Source organism: Acartia tonsa, chromosome 1 (assembly GCF_053477335.1).
Source record: "Acartia tonsa isolate MP-2025a chromosome 1, ASM5347733v1, whole genome shotgun sequence".
Taxonomy (NCBI): Eukaryota; Metazoa; Arthropoda; class Copepoda; order Calanoida; family Acartiidae; genus Acartia; species Acartia tonsa.
The window spans coordinates 5,936,145-5,956,870 of NC_137260.1; the positions used below are offsets into that span (position 1 = coordinate 5,936,145).

Consider the following 20,726-nt stretch of genomic DNA (forward strand, 5'->3'; position numbering starts at 1 on the left):
TATAAACTTAACCAACTTTGAACCAACGAGAATTTATTTTATGAATTCCGAGAAAGGAGTGACAGCAACATTTATAAGGAATTTTCCTAGGAACAGTTTTAAATTACGGGTTCCTGAAAACATAACATTATCCAAAATAACATCTTGTTTACTGCCCTATCAATCTTGAATTCAGCTGTAATATTGATAAAAAAAATTATTTTTAGGACCAGATTTTAAATGAATAGTTCCTAAGCATATACCTAGGCGTATTTACTTAAAAAGGATACACATAAACTTCATTATCCATATTCTAAAATAATTTTTGTAATGGGTAAATTTTCTGTAACAGATTTATTTTTAAAAATTAGCGACTGCGCCCCTAAAATATAGAAGCTCTGTCTTTAAATGGGTAAGAAGGGGGGAAATAAAGTAGCCTAAAACCATCCCAGGGCTTGAATCTAAAAATGAAATAACTTAAAATCATCCCAGGACCCAAGCTAAGCTTCCCCAAAATGGAGAACTCAATCGGCAAAGGTCCAAAGTGATTTAGTATTTTGTATAAAAAACCTCAACACTCTAAATTATCGCTTCTTATTTTAATAAAACAGATCAATTAAATGTTTGTAGATTCCTTTTAAACCCACTCCCGTATTTTGTACTTATATATCCGCCTATAAGATGTCTGATACCCAATTTAGAAATTACAATGCATATAGAAGTCTAGATCCTCAATCCCTAAAATATACCAGTTGGAAAACTGTGTAAGAACCATATTAACACATAATTCTATTATGTGAAGTAGTAAGTTTTGTTTTTGTCTGAATCTTAAGATCTCAATATCTATAGAACTGATTGTGTTTTTAAGGAACACAGTAATAGTGTCTGACTGATTATGACGTAACAAAAAAAAATAGCCAATGAGAGGCCACTATAAATTTTACCATTGGTCAATAACGGCCTCTCATTGGCTAATTTTTTTTGTTACGTCAAAATCAGTCAGACACTATTACTGTGTTCGTTTTTAAGCTTTACATTGGCCCTTTGATGGTTTTAGGCAATTTCATTTTCAGATTTAAGTTTTTTTCTAGCCCCTGGATGCTATGGACGCAGCTATTAGTTGATTTGAAAGTATACACATATTGTCACGAAAGGGCAGACATTTTTTTATTTCATCCATTTATGAGTTGAGCATCTAGGGTAACACATCTATTGGAATTTCTAATAATCCTTCTGTTTAATATTCTCTCTGTTGATGTATATTTAGATGTTTTTTTTATTTTAAATATCTAATTTCAGAAATAATTTGTCTATGGTCAATCAGCTGTTAAATTCATGTTCTACGCAGCGCCACTACGCTACGTAGAGACATTTATACGCTAGCGACACTATGCGGCAGGAATATTTTATTTTTTATTCGATTTTATTGTGATTTCTCTTGGGAGGGTGGTGGTACCCTCCCTCAAAATAGTTATAAACCTTCCCAGGACCTATGAGAATTTACCCTGTTAAGGAGAACCCGATCGGTTCAGCGGTTAGCAAGATCCTTTGGTACAGACACACAGACAAACATCCTGTTACTTTAGTATAAGGATTAGGTAGATACAATTTTATATTGACTTTTTTCCTGTTTTTAATAGCAAAGCATTTCTACTATAATCAATAATCATTGTCAGTTTGTCGTGTTTTCTTTCTTATACTTTCTTTTTATCTAGACACCATCAATTTTCTGCTCTTCTTTAAAAGCAAGTACATGCATTTTTATATGTGTAGAATCTCTATAAGAACCCTCTTCCCTCATTAACTTACTCCTACAAACAGAAAATTGTACCTCGCTATTACAGCATATGCTATTAGATTGCTCATATTGTCAAAGCTATTAGAGTTTACTATTGTAAATGTTAGAAAACAACCTTTTAAAGTTTTAGTTCTATTTTTATCTAATTTTGTAATCTTCAAAATAAGGAGGGAGAGGAGTACAAAATGTAATTCAACATATTTTTTCTCCTTCTGTCTCTTTTTTTAATTAAAGTGATTAATGTTATTCATTCTATGTTAAAACATTAAAACATCTACGCATCTATCTAAGACCGTTTGCAGTATTGTTTTTTCATGTAACAGTACCAAAAGTTAATCTATTTTAAAGCAACACAATTTTACTCTCTTCAGTTTCTTATATACACAAATTCACCAAGTATTTTCTTTTGAAGTGTTACTACAATAATTCAAGTACTTTTATCCAGGGATCTAAAGGGATAAGACGATGACCGATAAATTGACGTACTTACCCTTTGATTATACTCTAAATTACCATCCTGTAGATAAAAAATGATTGTTGAAACGTTTGGACACTCAACTAACTGAACCAACCAATCAAAATTCAATAATCGTTATTATAAGCCTTTGGGATCTAGTGGAATAAACAGCCCAATGTTTCCTCCCTTCCTGACTTTTTTCGGCGTAATGGCAAAACATGGTAATATTTAGCAATATTAATTCAACACTTAAGTTTAAACTATTTCAAAATGTTCTTATATTGTTAATCGTAAAGCTTTTTTAGAATTTGTGCTTTGCAAAATATTTAATGTATTGGCTATCTTTTTAAATTTGCGGTTTTGCGACCACACTGAGCTCATATGAAGTGGTAAGCCACACCTTATTAGATGCTTATATATGTTTTTTAAAAACAGCTAAAAGTTTAGTTGTGATCATTTTAGACATTTTTAAGGGTATATTAAATTTTTTTATATATTTAAAATAAGGTTCCTAATGTCTCTCAGTGACTTGGAAAAGGCAATGGACGGATAAACACCCCCAATGATTATAAACGAAATCCCCCCTTTTGCAGATTTTTTTGACACTACTAGTTTGTAACCAATAAATCAAGATTAATAAAGATTTTAATAAAGAACCCAAACTTTTAAAAGCAACGGTGGATTAAATGTGTTCAAATGGGGATTGGAGATCAGTATAATTTACAGTCCAATGTCCCCTCCCCCCCTCCTCCCTGGGTATCTATGGATTGTGCATGCCTAGGGGCTAAAATAATCTTAACATACGCTTACATGCAGCATAAATTCTCAAATTTATCAAGTAAAAGTTGAAACTAGAGGTTTCTAAGTAGTAAAAGAATGGCCTTTAGTTTAATTTTTCCTATTCTGGAGGGGGGGGGGGGGGTGGGGGGGCAACAAATCCTACCACCATTTTATCTCGAAACTAAGAGATTGAAGACAAACTAAAAGTAAAATTGTTTAATACAGAAATCTAGGAAGATTCATTGTATTATCTTTAAAACAGCATAAAAACCCTACGGGGGTTTAGCCCTGCGGGGCATGTGACAAGTTTGTATTAATTGTTATGTTATAAATTTTTAATGGCTTAACAGTGAATTCAATTTTAATCCGTTTTAAGTTGTATTTCTTTATCTTCATATGTAATGAAACCTACTCAAATATAAACAAAATGAAGTGATTCAAAGTGATTCAAAGTGATTAAAATTGCTGATTATCTATCCATGTCTCACATAATATTGGTATGAAAGTATGTAGTTATGAAAGATGCGGTTTTCACTCTTCATGGAGATTATTCAGTGTCCATATATTTCGACAAACAAAAATTTCCATAAAAGCGAAACAATCTGTCAGTAGAATTAATTAAACTTGGAGTAATATTACCTTTTTAATTAATTATCGGCCCCCAAGGACGTCCAAGCTATTTTGTTCGGAGAGGGGGGTAATCTGTATATCATATATGCAAGGACTTTTAAGCTTTTTTCACTTATGGGGGGGGGGGTTAAAATTAAAAATTTCAAAATTTGGGGGTATCACCCATTTACCCCCCCCCCCCTTGGGATGTCCCTGTCGGTCCCCTTTCAAGTCTTATATAAAAGTAACAAGATGTCTGTGTATCTATCTGGCAGTCTTTCTTCTATACCGATATGGTTCTCCTTTACAGTGAAGATTCTCATAGATTTAAGGTTTATAACTATTAGTACCATCATCCCCTCAAGACAAATCGAAACAAAACCTCTACCCCTCCAAAAAAAATCTTACTGTCGATTTTAATCTGTTATTATTTATATATTACTATTTTATTTGTTTCTTTGTATAAACACTAATATGATGACGTAAATTTCTCAAGAATAGACCAAAGTTAAATATAGAACTCCCCCATTCTAAGTTATGTGTAGTAGATATGATGATATTTATTATATACAATATTTATATAACCACATATCATGATGCATATATTACAAAATCATTTCTTCCATAATTTCTTTAAACTGTTTTTAACCTATTTTTAAAACATATATCAAAAATATACTATGACACCAGTAGAATCAAACTGCAGAGCCTAAATTTGAATTAAGTCCCCAATAAACTTTTTTGAGGGGATTTAAAAATTAATTTTTAATGTTGCTGTGGTCCTTTTTGATCAGAGCAAAAGGTCTTTTTTTATTTGGGTAAAATTTGTAGCTTTTAGAGTGTTTTGCTTCATAAATATAGTATTCTGGTATAGAGTAAAGTTAGGCCTTTTTATTTTATCTAAATTAATTCATTAAAAACTTAATTCTTTACAATATATCAATGAATTAACATTATCGTGCTTGTTTTCTATCACTTATTTAAAACACATAAAAATTGGCTGTAAAGTGTTAAAAAGTGTAAGATGATGACAACAAACGTTTATGCAATACAACAAATTTATTTTTGTCACATATACAAATATGATAAAATATAAGATTATTCAAACTTATTTTTTAAAATATTTTTAAAAGTATGTATCTTTTATGTGTATGGTTTTCATTCTTTTCATTTTATTTAAATAAAAATTATTTAACTACATTGGAAATAAGTCACTTTGTAAAAATACTCTTTTTTGAATTGTAAAGAACTGAAATGAAACAAGACTTCTAATTGGTTCATACTTCAGAATTATATGTTTTATTTTAATGTTAGATTTTTCAATAAAATTAATTGTTTTAGAAAAAAAAATATTTCCAATGAACATAGTAAGGTTTTTTTTATTGTATCAATATAAAGTGAATTATATAAATTGGTCTAAAAGCCACAATATAGCCCCAAGTAAAAAAGACCTTTTGCTCTGGTCAAAATGACGGGAGCAACAGTAAAAACTAATTTTTAATTCCCCCCAAAAAAGTTTATTGGGGACTTAATTCAAATTTGGGCTCTGCAGTCTGATTCTACTGGTGTCATAGTATATTTTTCATACATGATATAAAAATAGGTTAAAAACAGTTTAAGTGTGTTTAAAATAATTATTTATTTTGAAGAAGTGTAATATTTTTTTCCCCCTAAAATTGTTTTTATCAATTTAATTTAGAGAGGAGGGTAAATAACCCCCTAAAATTCTTTAGGTAACTATGGTATGTTTGGGGTAAATTTTTTGTATTGGGCATAATAACCACCCTCTCTTGAAAGGACTTTGCACAAACTGCAACTCTACTTAGGGAGGTAGGGGATATTGGGCTGTTTATTACATTAGTCCACAAAGTTTCATTATAACGTTTTCTTATCCGTTAATTTAACAACTTTGGAGACTTTTATGGAATTTTGATTGGTTTATTTAATAAGTTGAGTGTCCAAACGTTTCAACCACTTATTGTAATCTACAGAAGGCATAAGTTTGTGTATCATCATTGGACATGAACATCAATAAATCGGCCATTGTCTTATCCCTTTAGGTCTTTGGTATCTATCACTGTAGCTCTACTACAAAACAAGTGATGTAAAAAGTGACTGAGGCATCATATGATTGATATGCCCCTTTTTCTGCCTTATCTTGTTGCATTTCTGCAAAATATTCAGGGATAAGTCAATAGAAATAAATAATAGAAAATTGAGTAAGATAATTTATCTAAAGGTAACCTAACAATCGATATATAATTACTTGGATGTTTCAATAAATTTTCATGTACTCGGAAAAAGTGAAACTCCCAGCTGGCTAAAAAAAACAATTACCCTTCTATTGGATCGAAGAACTGACCAATAAATCCATATTAGCCACCTAAATTGATGACAATTTCAATTCTGTATTCATTGGCTTATCTCTGAAAAAAAGCTCTGAATAATGTACCTTCTCCTTTTATTATAAACTCACAACAATTCTGTTTCTTCAGTGAAAATAAATTTCTTGGGTTTTTTGTCAATTGGATCTACTGCAGTTCACGGTAAAATATTGCTGGTAACGAATATTGCCAAAAATCTATGAATTTTAAAGGCTGCTAGCTGCCAAACGGCTGAACGTACAGATCATACCCGCACACCATTTTAAGCGGTATAATAAGGCCTACAAATTATCTGGAATAACCAAGATCCAATGATGCACAGGGAAAGCTTCATTGAAGAAAAAACGCATAAAATAGGCCTTTTTCGCGCATTTCTCTACACTGCGAGACAATTATGCATTATTGATTTATGGCTATTCCAGATTATTTGTAGGCCTTCCTATGCCGCTTAAAACAGTGGGCGGGCATTAGCTGTACGTTCAGAAATTTGGCAGCTAGCAGCCTTTAAAATTCATAGATTTTTGGCAATATTCGTTACCAGCAATATTTTACCGTGAACTGCAGTAGATCCTGTCAATTAACCTAAAATCAGATCAAAACCATTTAATTCTTTGCTTTAGAAATTAAAGTCTTGCTGTTATTGCGATCCTTTTAAACACAAACTGAAACAAGTATCATAGTATATCAAAGTAAAAAAGGGGTTCAATTTTATCCTTTAAGGAATTTCTAAAAATAACTTCATTATGAATGTAAAATGAATAAAATTGACTGATTATGTTTCTACCAATTTATACGGGGAAAATTGATGGATGGATAGATAGATGAAAAAGAGAGAGAGAAAGAAGAAAGAAAGAGAGAAAAAAGAAGATTTAGATAAATATTGAAACGGTTCCTAGAAATTTGTTGAATAAATTATTGATTTTTGTCTTACATACCAATGGATATATTACTAATTGGATGTTACACCAGATTTTAAAGTGAAACTCGCAGCTGGCTAAAATAACGATAACCACCATCCGACCACTTTACCCCATCTTCTCCCCCTGTACTTTATGAACGAATTGGCCAATGAATGAGTTACATGTTAGCAACTTAAATTTCGACAATTTTCGACTGTCATAATACATAAATTCATTAAAATAATTTAAATTTTATGAGGAAGATTCTTTAACAGTGAAATTTTAAAATGGTGTTTTCATTATTCATTCTACTAAACCTGAACTTTGGTGTAAAAATCAGAGCACATCAAAACTAAAGTTGATAATAGTTATTAATCGCATCTATTTATAAGCAACTTTCTGCGGACTGTAAATGGAAAAATAAAAAGATTACGCCCAGATTGGTTGGTCTGAGGGGCCTAAGAATTAACTGGTATTAATCTTATAATTCCTTTTTCTTTCATAATGCAGGATTTTGGCACTTTTATAGATTTTAGCATAAAATTTTTAATATTAGTTATGCAAATAGTTAATTAGGAATTTTAATAACTTGACAAGCCTTTTCTAGATTAATAACTTTAAGTTAGATTTTTTCATCTTTTGAATTAATTTAAAGATTTGGTTGTTTTATCCTTATAATAAAATAACAGGATGTCTGTTTTTTTGTCTGTCTGTTTGTCTGTGTGTGTGTACCGAAGGATCTCGTCAACCGCTGAACCTTAACAGGGTAGCTTTTTATAGGTCCCGGGAAGGTTTACAACTATTTTGGGAGAGGGTACCACCACCCTCCAAAAGAGAAATTACAAAAAATCAAATTTTTTCAACGCAACATAGATAGGTATCTTTGAGACTTAAACCAAAAAAAAACTAAAGAGGCGTAGTCGCTAGTAATGACAATGGGGGATAAATTAATGAGATATTGTGGTAGGGGTGAAGCAGTTCAACCCTACTGAGCGAGTTCAATTCAAAAGAGCCCCTAGCCTTAAGGATTCTATCAATAAAGAACTACAAGTAGTTACTGTTTAAAAGATATATTTGAACTGCATACATTTATAATAAGGTTACTAGTTTATATACAAAATAGATGATAAATGGGTTAGGTAGAAAGGGTGTGGGGGAGATGGGGCGGAGCCCCATTCAGGTGAGCAGTAGAGTGGTAGGTTCCCGTAAGGGGGAAGGTAGACATCTCCCGGAAAAGGGTAGGTTGCTGGGGCATGAAGGGGAGAGGGGCAGCGCCCCTCCCATTATCAGCGGTGTCCAAGTTGACCGCCGCCTCTGATGTGTAGACAATGCCCAGAGAGGGGCTGGATAGAATGGTGATAAGCTGGGATTAGCGCCGTGGTGTGATTTGATAAACACGGAGCATCGCATTCTCTAGAAAAGGCTTGTCCGTATGATGCCGCCTACCACAATATCTCAATTACTTTAAACATAATTTATACAGTTATTTAAATTTAGTTTCAAATCTTCAATTTCGTTTTTAAGATTCGAGATTTTGTTAAAAAACGTATATGTTGCTGAAAGAAAATGAATTTGATATTTTAGTGTATTTTTTCAACCTTAAGATACAGTTTATAATTTCCTAAAAAAGGATCTGTATTTCTTTTTAATTATACCATTAAAACGTAGTAGGATTTTTTTTTTAAATTTCAAAAAAGTTCGTATTTTAAATAAAATTTAATGTTAAATATATTAAGTAAATAAAAAAGAACTTTTCTCGTTTTCATTCGAATCAGGTGGATAGGAACCGATTCTCATCCATACGAAAAAACTATGTCTAGCATCGTAATATATCCAGCTTTCTAGGAATATAAAAATGTACAATCATAAGATTAAAACCAGTTTTTTAGCCCAAAACTGTTTATGATACGATGCGAGAAATAACTATTACAACATTTTAGAGTTGCTATACTAGTTTTTTAGAAAATTAGTGTCGTAAACACATTTTTTCTTTTTAATTAATTTAAAAGATTTTTTAAGGATTCTATTTTTCACTCATGGCGCTTTTACAAGACTTCTTTTCATGAGATTTAATTATTAAAATAAAATTTCTTTTGAATTTATATCTTTTTAAGAAAGTCATAAAAGGATGGTTTAGTAAGAGTTTTTGCTTCTTAAACAAGGATGATAACGTTCATTACAGTAAAGAACTACAAATATGTTTAAAAGAAAAGTAAGAGAAATGAGTTGCTACGCTTAGAAGATTATTTCCAGTAAGGCTTCAATATTCGCTTAATATCCGCAGGATTAGATCTAGTTCTCAGCCATACTTAAAAATCATGTATAGTATCGTATTTTTAGACAACTTTAGACAGCTGTCTATATTACTATGCTGTACCTGGTAAAGAGACACATAGTTACACCGCAATCGAAGAATAGCTTTGCTTTTAATGAATTTCTAACACGTTTTCTCTTTAATTTAAGATGTCCGCCCGTCTGTGTGTAAGAAATAAAATGGGGGAAACGTGAATTTCTCAGCTATTGTTTCAGATAGACTGATGAAATTTTTTGTGTAAATTCCCTTTGATAGTAATCATCCTATAAATGATTTAACTGACCTTTTTGTTATCTGTTGGTCTGCCAGCCATGCTACAAAGGAATAAAATATATTTCATATAAAAAGGTTTCGTGTTTTTTATGAAGCAGAATATCTTCTCTATAGCTATGGAAACAGGTCTATAGTATAGATGTATATACAGACAACTACCCCCCCCCCCTTTCTTTTTCAACGACCCTTTTCGTTTGCTTCTAAATTATTTTCTGCTACTTGGCTGTGTTAATATAAGCTGATTTTCAGTGACCCAATAGAAAGGTTGCACAAGGTTGATGCGATGGGGAGTGACAGTTATTTAACCCTTTCTCCCTCTAGTGTTTTACTCTAATGCTATGGGATAAAGGGAATGGATATAATATCCAGCAGGAAGTCAATTTTAATTAAAGTAGACGATACCTTGTTCAATACAAGTAATTATTTATCATTTTTTATAATTGACTTTGTCACTTTGATATCCATATTCTTTGTGCTTTGTTACTTATGGATGTTGTCATCTTCGTTTTTTTTAGGAATTTGCGTTCCCTAAAATTTATGTCTATTTTTGCCTATTTAAGTTTTTATCATTTTCATCTTATTTTGCTTGAAAATCCAATCAATCAGCAAACAGAAAAGAGACAAAGATTTTTTTTTAATTTTCAACAAAAATCATCAATTTTGTTGAAACCCAAGGAGAGATGGGACTTTGACCGTAAATTACTATGGTATCCAAAATTTTATGATCCTGTTTTCTTGTTCATTACCTCTATAACTTTGGGTACTTTCATATGGATTTTATTTGTTGGTTCCAAACTTATCAACCAATGATTTTAATCTTCATGAGGTGTAATTTTGTTTATCATCATTGGGGATGAAAACTAATTTATATCGTCCATTGTCTTATCCCTTGAGGTCCCTGTTTAAACCTAATATCTACATAGCTGAGCTACTTAATGTTATATATTTTTTATTCCAACATTTTTTTTCGTCTGATTAAAAGTCACCGTCTCTGAAAAGCACATATTTTGGTTCATTTAGATGTTAACTTCCACACCTTAAGAAATATCCATATATAGATCTATAATCGATATATTATTACTTGAATGTTGCACCAGATTTTCATGTATTCTTATCAAGTAATACTCGCAGCTGGATAAAATAACGATACTCCAAATCCAACCCCTTTACCCATTTAATTTCCATCTACGAACAGACCAATAAATAAGGATCATATTAGCTATTAAAGACAAATTTTTCCCTGTCAATATATCCACGTATAACCTAAATCCATTAGAACTATACTGTGCTTTACTCAGAGATATAGGGCCAGTTATAATGTAGAATCAGATTTGATAAACAAACTTTAAAACATGAATTAATCATTAAAGGATTAAACTTCTATTTTTTCTTAAAATGCCTTACAATTAAATAGTAAGGAATGTACAAGAGTGGTTTTATATTCACAATACCTTCTTATATTGACAAATTTTAATACAGGATAAATAACAGCTTAAAATTGTGACATATTCACGACTTCAAAATATATAGTTATGAATCTATTGATTGCTGGAAACTGGGTGTTTATAATGTCATATATTTATGTTGTGATGTCATATATTTAAGTTTGCAGACCATATGTTAATTGTTACTCTTAATTGCTCTTTAATTGCTCTCAGAAAGAATAAAGAGAAAATATATTTAAGTCAGTTGATATTGAGAGTCCTAACACAGAACATTATCTGGTTTGGGTTCGAGTCTTTATTAAGACCAATACAGCTATTTACAGACATCCTATTACTTTATATAGTTTGCCTAAGCAGATATTCTACCCCTTCAAAGTGCATAGTTAATTAATACATTGTATTAATTAAACAGACAGTCATCCTGTTGTTTGGTGTCCTGATATACAGACAGACATCCTGCTACTTCAGAACTATCCAGCTTTAAATAATCAGTAGTTTTGACTTATTAACATATTTAATCATTTCTAAATATAGTATCAATATATAATCTTATTTACTCAAAAACTGCATTTAATCCAATATAATAAATACTTAAAAATCTGATTGCATTTTGAATTGAACATTAAGTCTACTCTATCATTAACTTATGTAAGTCTGTCTATATCACATTTGGCGCAGTCTTATTGTGCTACGTGTTATTTAGACCTGCTGCTGAGTTAAGGGTGGGGGAAGTGGTGTTTAATTTGAAGTCACTCACTTTTTGAGATATTTTTTTATCTCGGATTTTTCACAGTTTTGTTTTAGTTTTTATATTTCTAACTTGATTTATATTTCAGGTTTCTGTGGAATTTCATTCTTTAACTCTTTTGATCTAAATTTCACGGCGGATCTAGTTCCAGTGCTCGGATATGGCTGATGGAGAAAAAGGAGAGCGGGGTAAAACTGAAGGCAAGCGTGGACGGCCGCCTAAACGTCCTCGGGAGAATGACAGTCAGGATGATGATGGAACTCCCGAACATTGGGAGGAGGAGGATGCTGCGGCTGAGGATGCTGGTGCAGGTGCCAATGCGAATGTGGAGTTGGCGTTGGGCGAGGTGGAGAATGACGTTGTGCCTGAAAGCATAAAAAAATATGTTAGGGCAATGTTGCAGGAGCATACGACTGTCAAAGATCAGGTGGATAAGTTAACGGCGGCGAATAAACGGCTGGAGAATAAGGTGAAAGAGTTTAAGAACTCTGATGAGCATAAGAAGTTAGGTTATGATGTTGATTTGGCTACTATTAAGAAAAAGGTGGCGCAATTGCCAGTGGATGGGGATATTAGCGGTTTTTTGTATGAAACAAGTATGGGGGCTAGTGTATCTGCAGTCAAGGCGACGGGGGATGATTCGTTTAATACATCTTTCATTAATCGTTTGAGTGTGGAGGCTAAGTTGGATTCTACAAATTTTGAGGCTAAAAGAGGGAAAAGTGCTCCTGGACATTTGAAGTTTTCGCAGATTGAGTTTTTAGGTCCTGTTGGGAATGGAAATTGGATGAATGTTCGTGAGAGTTGTCTGACCGAATATGAAAATCAATTGTTGGATATATTTCCTTTAATTGAGGAGAGGGCTGACGTGCTTAAGGCCTATAAAAAGGTGGCTGGCGGTAGTGTAAGCCAACAGACTGTAGAGGAGCAGTTTAAGGAGTTTTGTCTTGTAAGAGGAGTCAAGTGGGATAGTGATTTTGTGCGGGATGCTCCATTTTGGGATGGAAACATTGATTTTGAGGATTATTTCTTATCCTTATGGAGGGTTGCTAGGTTCGCAAAGTTGGAGGATCCTATGCTTTTCAAGGACATCCTGTACAATAGGATTTTTGAGTGCAAAGGGAAGAAGATGGGGAGGTTGATTACGCCGGAGGCTAATGCTTCCTTAAGTGCTTTAGGTTATTACCTGTTGATAAGAAGGTTGGTGATACCCTTTGCTGATACAGAGTCGGCTACCGAATTCTTTTACGCCCTGAAACAAAAGAGTGGTCAGAATGTGGATGTGTTTTTCAATGCTAAGTTGCGTCTGTTTAGGCTTATGCATCCCGGTCAAATTTCTAGACAATCTTGGCGTGATTTCTATAATAATGTGGCTAAGAATTTGCTGTTTTCTGATTTAGCTAGAGATATGGCTAATTTCATTGAATCTATGCATTACCTGGAAGATTACAGTGCTTTCTTGACTTATTTGATTCGCAGAGGTCAGCATTATGTAAGCTGGGCTCGTTCTGGACACGTATCACCTGAAAATGTAACGTCCTGTTATTCTCAGGCTATGGAAGGGTTGAGGCTAGAGGATTCTAGGGAGGTGAAAGCTAGGCCTGTAATCAGTGAAGTGCATGTATCTGATATGGAGGGCAGGACTGAGATTGGCGATAATAATGCGTGGATTGAAGGGGATGATGATATTCCTTGGGATCAGGTTGAGAACGTGATTGGGGCTCTGAATTCGAAGGCTAAAACTATGATTTGTTGGTATTGTGGGAAAAAAGGTCATGTAGTGGCTAGTTGCTGGCAGAAGAGAGATGGCAAGCCGCCAGCTCCTGATTCTCGCATAGGAAAGACCAAAGCTAAGTTTTTCTCAGCCGGTAGCGAAAAGAAAGAGGGTCCTGGAGTGCCTAATAATAGGGTAATACCTGAGCAGTTTCTGAAGAAGACAGTCAATCAGGTGGGGCCTGTTGTGGATAGGTGGGGCAATCAGGTGGGGCCTGTTGTGGATTCTGAAAAGAGCAGAGATGAGAAACAGTATGAGGCTATGATTGCTGACATAGCCAGAAACAATTTCCAGCAATATCCTATGTAATGGATATGATTGATTTGATGTATAAATCTCATTCTAGGATGAAATTTATAGATCGTTTTTTTATTCATATTCATTATATAGGCTATAGTACTGTAAATAGTTAATTTTGCTGTCTTGTATTTACATTATTGCTTTCAACTTTATAAAGCATTACTGTCTTGTTTATTCGTCAGTCAAGGTGTGATCGTGTTAATGAAAACATTATATATATATATTTATATATATATATATATATATCTACTATATATTATTTTTTGATAAGTACCTATGCAAATTGAACAGTATGTTGGCGGCTGGTGACAGATGAGGGGCTGACTGCTGTGTAGTGGAATGATGTATATCTAAAATATATGGATATATTAATTATAATGACTAGTGTTTTCAAGAGATTGTGAAGTTTTTGAAGATAACGAAAATGCCTATTTGTGCGGATTTAGAATTTCTTGTGCCTGGGGCTGATATTCCGGTGAAGGAGTTAGGAATTATTGATACAGGAAATAATTTTAATTCTTTGATATCTAGAGAAATTCTTGATAAACATGGAGTTGAGTTTTGTCCTGCTAAATTATCAGCATATTCAGTAGATTTAAAGAAAGTTAATATTATTGGATATGTTGAGTTGAAATTTAGATTTGCTGGAACTCAAGCTGTGTTTACGGAGATATTTTATGTACCTGAGGTGACGAGTAGGTTGGTAAATCTTGGATCTGATTTCCTGAAAAAGAATAAAATTAATATTTGTTTGGATGAAGATAAGTTTGAATTTTGTGGGGAATCTGTTCCTATTAATTCCTGTTTACAGAAACAGGTGGTGGCAGAGATACAGAAAATTCCTATTTTGTCCGGACGAATGAATTCTGAAATTCCATCTAAACCTACCTTGCCAGGGATAAAGGAGGGGGGTGGGTTTGGAGAGTTATATTCAACGAAGTATAATGTGAAGTTGCTGGATAAAACTATTTTTTATCCTGGAGGATCTACCGCTGTGGTGCATGTGACTGGATTAAAGAATGATGGGCTTTGGTACGTGTCCCCTAATTCTTCTAAGATGACAAGTGGCAATGGGATTATGATTATTGAGGGGGTGTATCAGCCACGGAAAGATGGGTCCTGTGTGGTTAATGTGGTTAATGCGTCAATAAAACCTATTACCTTGCTGAGAAATGTGAAGATGGGGCATTGTTTCATCATGGATAATCAAGATGTTACCTGTAATAAAACAATTAATGAATTGGATAAGCCAGAAAAGTTGTCGGGGCAAAAAATGCATGAACGGGTACAGTTTATTATTCAAAAATTGAAGTTAGATGAAAACCAGATGATTAAGGAAAATCCAGAATTGAAACCCAGGATTATTAAAATTTGTTTGGAAAATTTTGATATCTTTTCAATGAATGATTCAGATATTGGAGATTGTAGATTAATGACATATAATATAGAATTGTTACCTGGAGCTAAACCTGTGAAGGCCAGAAATATTCCTTTGAATCCAGAGTACGATGCTAAATTGAAGGAACAGTTGACCAAATGGCTGGATGCTGGCATTATTGAGGAGGGTTTCTCGGATTGGTCCAGTCCTATCTTTGCTGTGAAAAAGAAGGCTGCACCTGGAGCAGAGGCTAAGTTGAGGTTTGTCATCGATTTCCGCAACCTCAACAACGTGACTAAGCGGGTGGCGTGGCCGCTGCCACTGATCTCGGATAATTTGACGAAGCTGGGTTCTGGCAAGGTGTTCAGTACTCTTGATTTGACAGCTGCCTACCATTCGATGACTATGGATGAAGACTCTAAACCGTTAACAGCTTTTAGTGCAGCAAACAGGATGTATTTGTTTAACAGGTTGCCATTTGGGTTGTGTAATGCACCCAGCCTGTTCTGTGCTCTGATGGATAAGGTGCTGTCTATCTTGCCAGGTATGTATGGATTCTGTATCAGCTACTTGGACGATCTGATCGTGTTTTCATCAAGTCCAGAGGAACATGTAGAGCATCTGCAGGCACTGTTTCAAGTTCTTCGGCAGGTCAACCTGAAATTAAATTTAGATAAGTGTGATTTATTGACTAGAGAATGCCATTATTTGGGACATATTATTAGTGCCGATGGATTGAAAATGAATCCTGCATATCTGGAACGGATTAAGGATTGGGGCAAGCCTAGAACAGGGAAGGAGTTGCAGAAATTTTTGGGATTTACTAATTATTACAGAGGATATTTTGCTGATTATGCCAAGAGGTCGTGCATGTTGGATAGTCACAGGAATGACACTATAATAAAGTGGACAGAAGAGTTGAACAGAGTATGGACTGAATTTATGGAAATGTTCAAGACTGAAATGTGTAAAGGCTATCCTCAATGGGATAATCCTAATCTTTTTATTGTGGATGTAGATTATAGTTCTCAGTATTTTGCAGGGATTATTTCGCAAGAACAGGATGGTGTGGAGAGAGTGTTTGGTGTCTGTAGTAAGAAGTGTAATGCTGCAGAACAAAATTATCCTTCTTATAAAGGAGAATTAGGTGCATTAGTATATGCATTAAAGAATTTTTTACACTTTTGTAGGTTTCGTGAGTTTTTGGTTCGGACAGACAGTATTTCACTAGTGCATTATAAACGTTGGGCTAAAGGATCAATAAACGGTGTCACCTATCGATGGATAACTTTCTTGCAAAGTTTTGACTTTACAGTTATCCATCGACAGGGGACTAAGCATGTGAACGTAGATTATTTGTCGAGAACTGAGTTAGATTGTAAGAATCATCGACTGAAGGATTGTCAGGAGTGTAGAGAGACAGATAATAAAATTTTGGATCCTTACCTGGATGATTCACCATTTCTGGATCAAATCTACTCTATTATGCAGGTACATTCTGCAGAGGATGAGGCGGATGTTGAGTTTGTCTGGCAAAGTAGTCTTCAGCAGGACGAGATCCTAAATGAAATAAGGTTATGGATATTGGAAAGGAGACAGTTGTCGTCTTATGAGAGGGCGGAGTTATCGGGCAGAAAAGAACTATTGTACAATCTTATTGGCCACATGTATGTGCTAGAGGGGGTTGTAATTTTCAGACAGCCTTTGGCCGAAGGGGGTTTCGTCGAGAGGCCTGTAGTGCCTCTTTCTTTATACAATGATATATTTGATTCAGCTCATGGTGGATATGGTTCTGGACATAGAGGTGTGCAGGAGACAATACGTAAAATAAATGAGAGATTTTTTATGCCTGGCGTGAACAAGTTTGTGGAATCGAGAATACGAAGTTGTATTACATGTTTGAAAAAGGCTGGAAGTAATCCTAAACATGTTTCACCTATAACTCATTCTGTTCAAAGTAGTGAAGTTTTTGCTAATATGTCCGTAGATCTGGTTGGACCTTGGACTCCATGTTATCATCAGGGACAGACGGTTAAATTTGTCCTAATCATGGTTTGTCTATTTTCTAGATATGTTTTTACATGTCCGTTGGTTGATGCTAAAACTGAAACAACTGTAAAGGCTATATTGGAAAATTTTGTACCTACCTATGGTTTATTTAGAGCTTTGAGATCGGATAGAGGTACAAATTTTACAAGCAATGTGTTTAAAGGCGTGATGAAAGGATTGGGGGTGGATACTGTCCTAATTCCCCCCAGGAATCCAAATTCGAATCCTGTAGAGAGGCAAAATCAAAGTTTGTATGCTGCTTTGAAAGTAGATGAAAATCATGGAACAAAGGACTGGGCTAAAAAATTACCTTTGGCTACGTTGGTGATTAACTGTTCCAAGAGTACTAGAACTGGATATTCTCCATTTTTTCTGGTTTTTGGTCGGCAGCCACGTATTCCTCTCGATTTCCTATCACCAGTTCCGTCTGCTGAATCTTCATCCTCGCGGTCGTATTTGGAATTTCTGAAAAATATGGAGGATGTAATTAAGAGAATTTCTACAAAATCCAAGTTATATTTAGAGGTTCAAAATAAACACAGAGTACAGAGGGAAGCATTAAGAGTTACAGATGTTTGTTATGCTTTCTTTAATATTGTAAAAACTGACGTGTCCAAGAAATTACAGTCTTTCTATGGAGGGCCTTTTATTGTGGTTAAGAAATTTTCGGATGCATTGTATGAGTTGGCACCTTTTGGGAATAATCCCATCAAGAAAAATCAGGTTGTAGCTAGGGATAAAATTCGAAAAATTCATGCTCGAACGGAAGTTCTAGGGGAGGAGGTTAATTTTAACGTTTTTCCTTTACCTGAAATTTGTCCGTCCGATGAGATATTTTTGGAGGTTGACAATATGCCTGTAGAGAAAGAAACTGTAGAGGAGAGAGAGAGTGAAGATGTTGTGTATTTGTCATCTGAAAATGATGGTTTTGAGTTGGCAGAGGAAAGACAGAGTGACGAGATTCAGGAGAAGGAGAGTGAGGTTGAGGTTGATAATGACAGAGTTTCAGAGAATGAGAATAGAGAAATTATACCTGTAGGTGAAGGAGTAGAGGTGGGAGTGACAGATGAATCTGTGGTGCCTGCTCCTGTAGTTGAGGGTAATTTTGACGAGGTTGAGCTTCCATCGGAACAATCGTTTTTGACTACGGCGCCGCCACAATCTTCACCTGAAAAATTAGTTACAATTAAGAAAAGTGGATCACGGGTGGCGAAATATTTATGGGACACTGGGAGGAGGTTAAGATCTCAGGTAGGGGGTCCTGTGGTACATGTTCAGATAGGAACTCGAGGACGGAGAAAGTAGGGAAAGGAGAGCTGATAATAATTATTTTTGAGAAAAAAAAATATTATTAAAATACATATAAATATTTTAAAAAATATATTATAATAAGAGTTCATGAATTGTTATTTGATTATTTTAATAACAAATATGTGCTGACAAAGCTAGTAGGTAGAAAGTTGCCCTGCAATGAAAGGCTAAATCAGTTGATATTTGCGGGTGAATTGGTGAACAGTTATCAGCTAATAATGTCTGGTCATAATAATAAATTTAAATCAGGTAAATATTTTTTAATTTGGGGATTGTGTTTGTTACCTTGTGGTGCTGATGTGATATCTGTGCAAGTAAAGGAGTGTGTTGGCGACGGTCCTGAGTTGAGGGCTTCAGAATGTACAGTATTTGGTCAGCATGAGTTTAATGGAACAGTCAGCGGTCATCTGTTAAAAAAAGTTGGAGTGAGATTTTTGCCCGCGGTACAATGTCACGTCGACAGAACGGTTCACACCTGGTATTGCGGCAAATATAGCCATCTACATTTAGGGGCACCAGCTGTTGTTAGTAGTGATGAGTTAATTTCTAGTGAAGATTGTAAAAGGATGGAGGAACAGAGGGTGTTAGACATAGATGGACGACGGTTGCCTGTAGCGTTTTATGACCGGTCACTGACTTATTTCATAAATGGTAGCATCCTGTATGATGATATGATGACGTATGGGATTGACCCTCAGTGCAGAGGAGATGGTATTTATTTAAATAATACCTTTGTGCCTAATACTTTTCAAGAAGTTCAGATTACAAGTTATTTGAAAAATATACAAATTTCAATGTTACCTGATAACAGTTGTTTTCTTGAGGACCAGTTCATTGGGGCACACTGTCTGGAGTCTGATCTGCGGCTTGGGCTTGATCGAGTGATAGTTCACAATAGATCACAGGAAGATAGACGTTATTTTAGTTATTTTCGGACTGTTGAAATTGTGAATTTAACTTTGTTTACATTTTCTAATATGGCGGATGATGCTAATAATCAGGGTGGCCAAAGTTGGTTGGCGATTTCTCCACAGTTTTCGTTGGGATTAAAACTGGGGAAAAAAGTGGAGTTTTCTGACTTTCTGACTGATTTGCATTATTTTCATACCAACGTTCCTGATGTAGTTTTGTGGATTACAACTGCTAAAAAGAATTTCTTTCCTTGGATGCGAAAAAAAGAGGAGGATGGTGCTTTATTATTACAGTTAACTTTTTCCTATCATCAAGTGGAAAGGATTTTACAGGCAGAACAGGGGTGTTGGGAGAATAATTTGTTTCATTCCAACATCAAGCAAGTCGGAAATTTGTTGGTACAACATCTGGGGGAGATGGAGCTTGTGTCTGTATGTAAAAAAAGATGGTTGAATGTGACTATAGGAGCAGATTTGCCGTGTTATCTTGGTCATTTTTCTCTGTTTATGGATGATAGAATTGTTGCTGTAGAACCATTCACAAGATTAGTTAAAAATGTTTCCTTGTTAATGGTTGTCGAGTGTAGGAAAAATCCAGTATTCGTGAGAGTTAAACCTGGATTATATCTAGGCAATAAGGGGGCAGGAATGCAGCTGGTTCAGACTAAACGGCTGGAGGATAGTTGGTTGAAGGTACCATTGAATTTTGAGCATCTGCTGGATAAGGGAGAGAAAGGACAGGTGTTGGAGTCTGTGGAAGAGGCTAAACTTTCGGAATTGGCTGCTAATTCAAATGCGTTTGTTGTAGAGGTGACAGAAGATTGGTTTGTACATTTGTATAATTCCTCAATTGATTGGTTGACTAATAGTTGGCAGCATTTTGTTATGGCGGTGATGGGTGCTGCTGGGGTGGTTATTGGATTGCTGTGTGTTGGTTGTCTAGGCAGACTGTGTAATTGCGTCAAATTTTCGCGCTATCGGGAAAACAGTAATTAAAATTTGGCATCCCTGATAAATATAATTTATGTAAAGTATTCGTTTTGAATGTCGTCTTATATATGAAAAATGTTAAAATATTAAAATATTAAAATGTTAATATTTAATTATTGATTATTATCAGGAAATGGAGATGGAAACGAAAGGCGGTATCAGCGGCCGTCTGCCCCACCTCGGCGGGAGGAGCGTGAACCGTCTGTTGAGATGTTGGAAGCTGGCAGATCTAATCGGCGGCATGTTGTGTATAGAAGAGATGACAGGAGGCAGTATGCTGTAGAATCCCCCAGGTATGAGCCTGGATATGATGATGAGGACGATGTT

General features: G+C 34.7%; 1 protein-coding gene and 1 long non-coding RNA gene across 4 annotated transcripts in view; one reads left to right on the plus strand and one right to left on the minus strand.

Annotated features, from left to right (window-relative positions):
- Positions 1–20,726, plus strand: part of LOC145304891 (CD63 antigen-like) — a 68,958-nt gene that overhangs the window by 31,362 nt on the left and 16,870 nt on the right. The window lies entirely within an intron of this gene.
- LOC145304689 (uncharacterized) lies at positions 11,060–13,845 on the minus strand. 2 transcript variants are annotated; one of them, XR_013874228.1, is made up of 4 exons: positions 13,603–13,845; positions 13,125–13,209; positions 12,873–12,938; positions 11,060–12,051 (listed from the first exon to the last, which is right to left on the minus strand). It is a non-coding gene; the product is annotated as an uncharacterized LOC145304689 (long non-coding RNA). The 2 variants fall into 2 exon arrangements; XR_013874170.1 differs by having other exon boundaries at positions 13,125–13,843.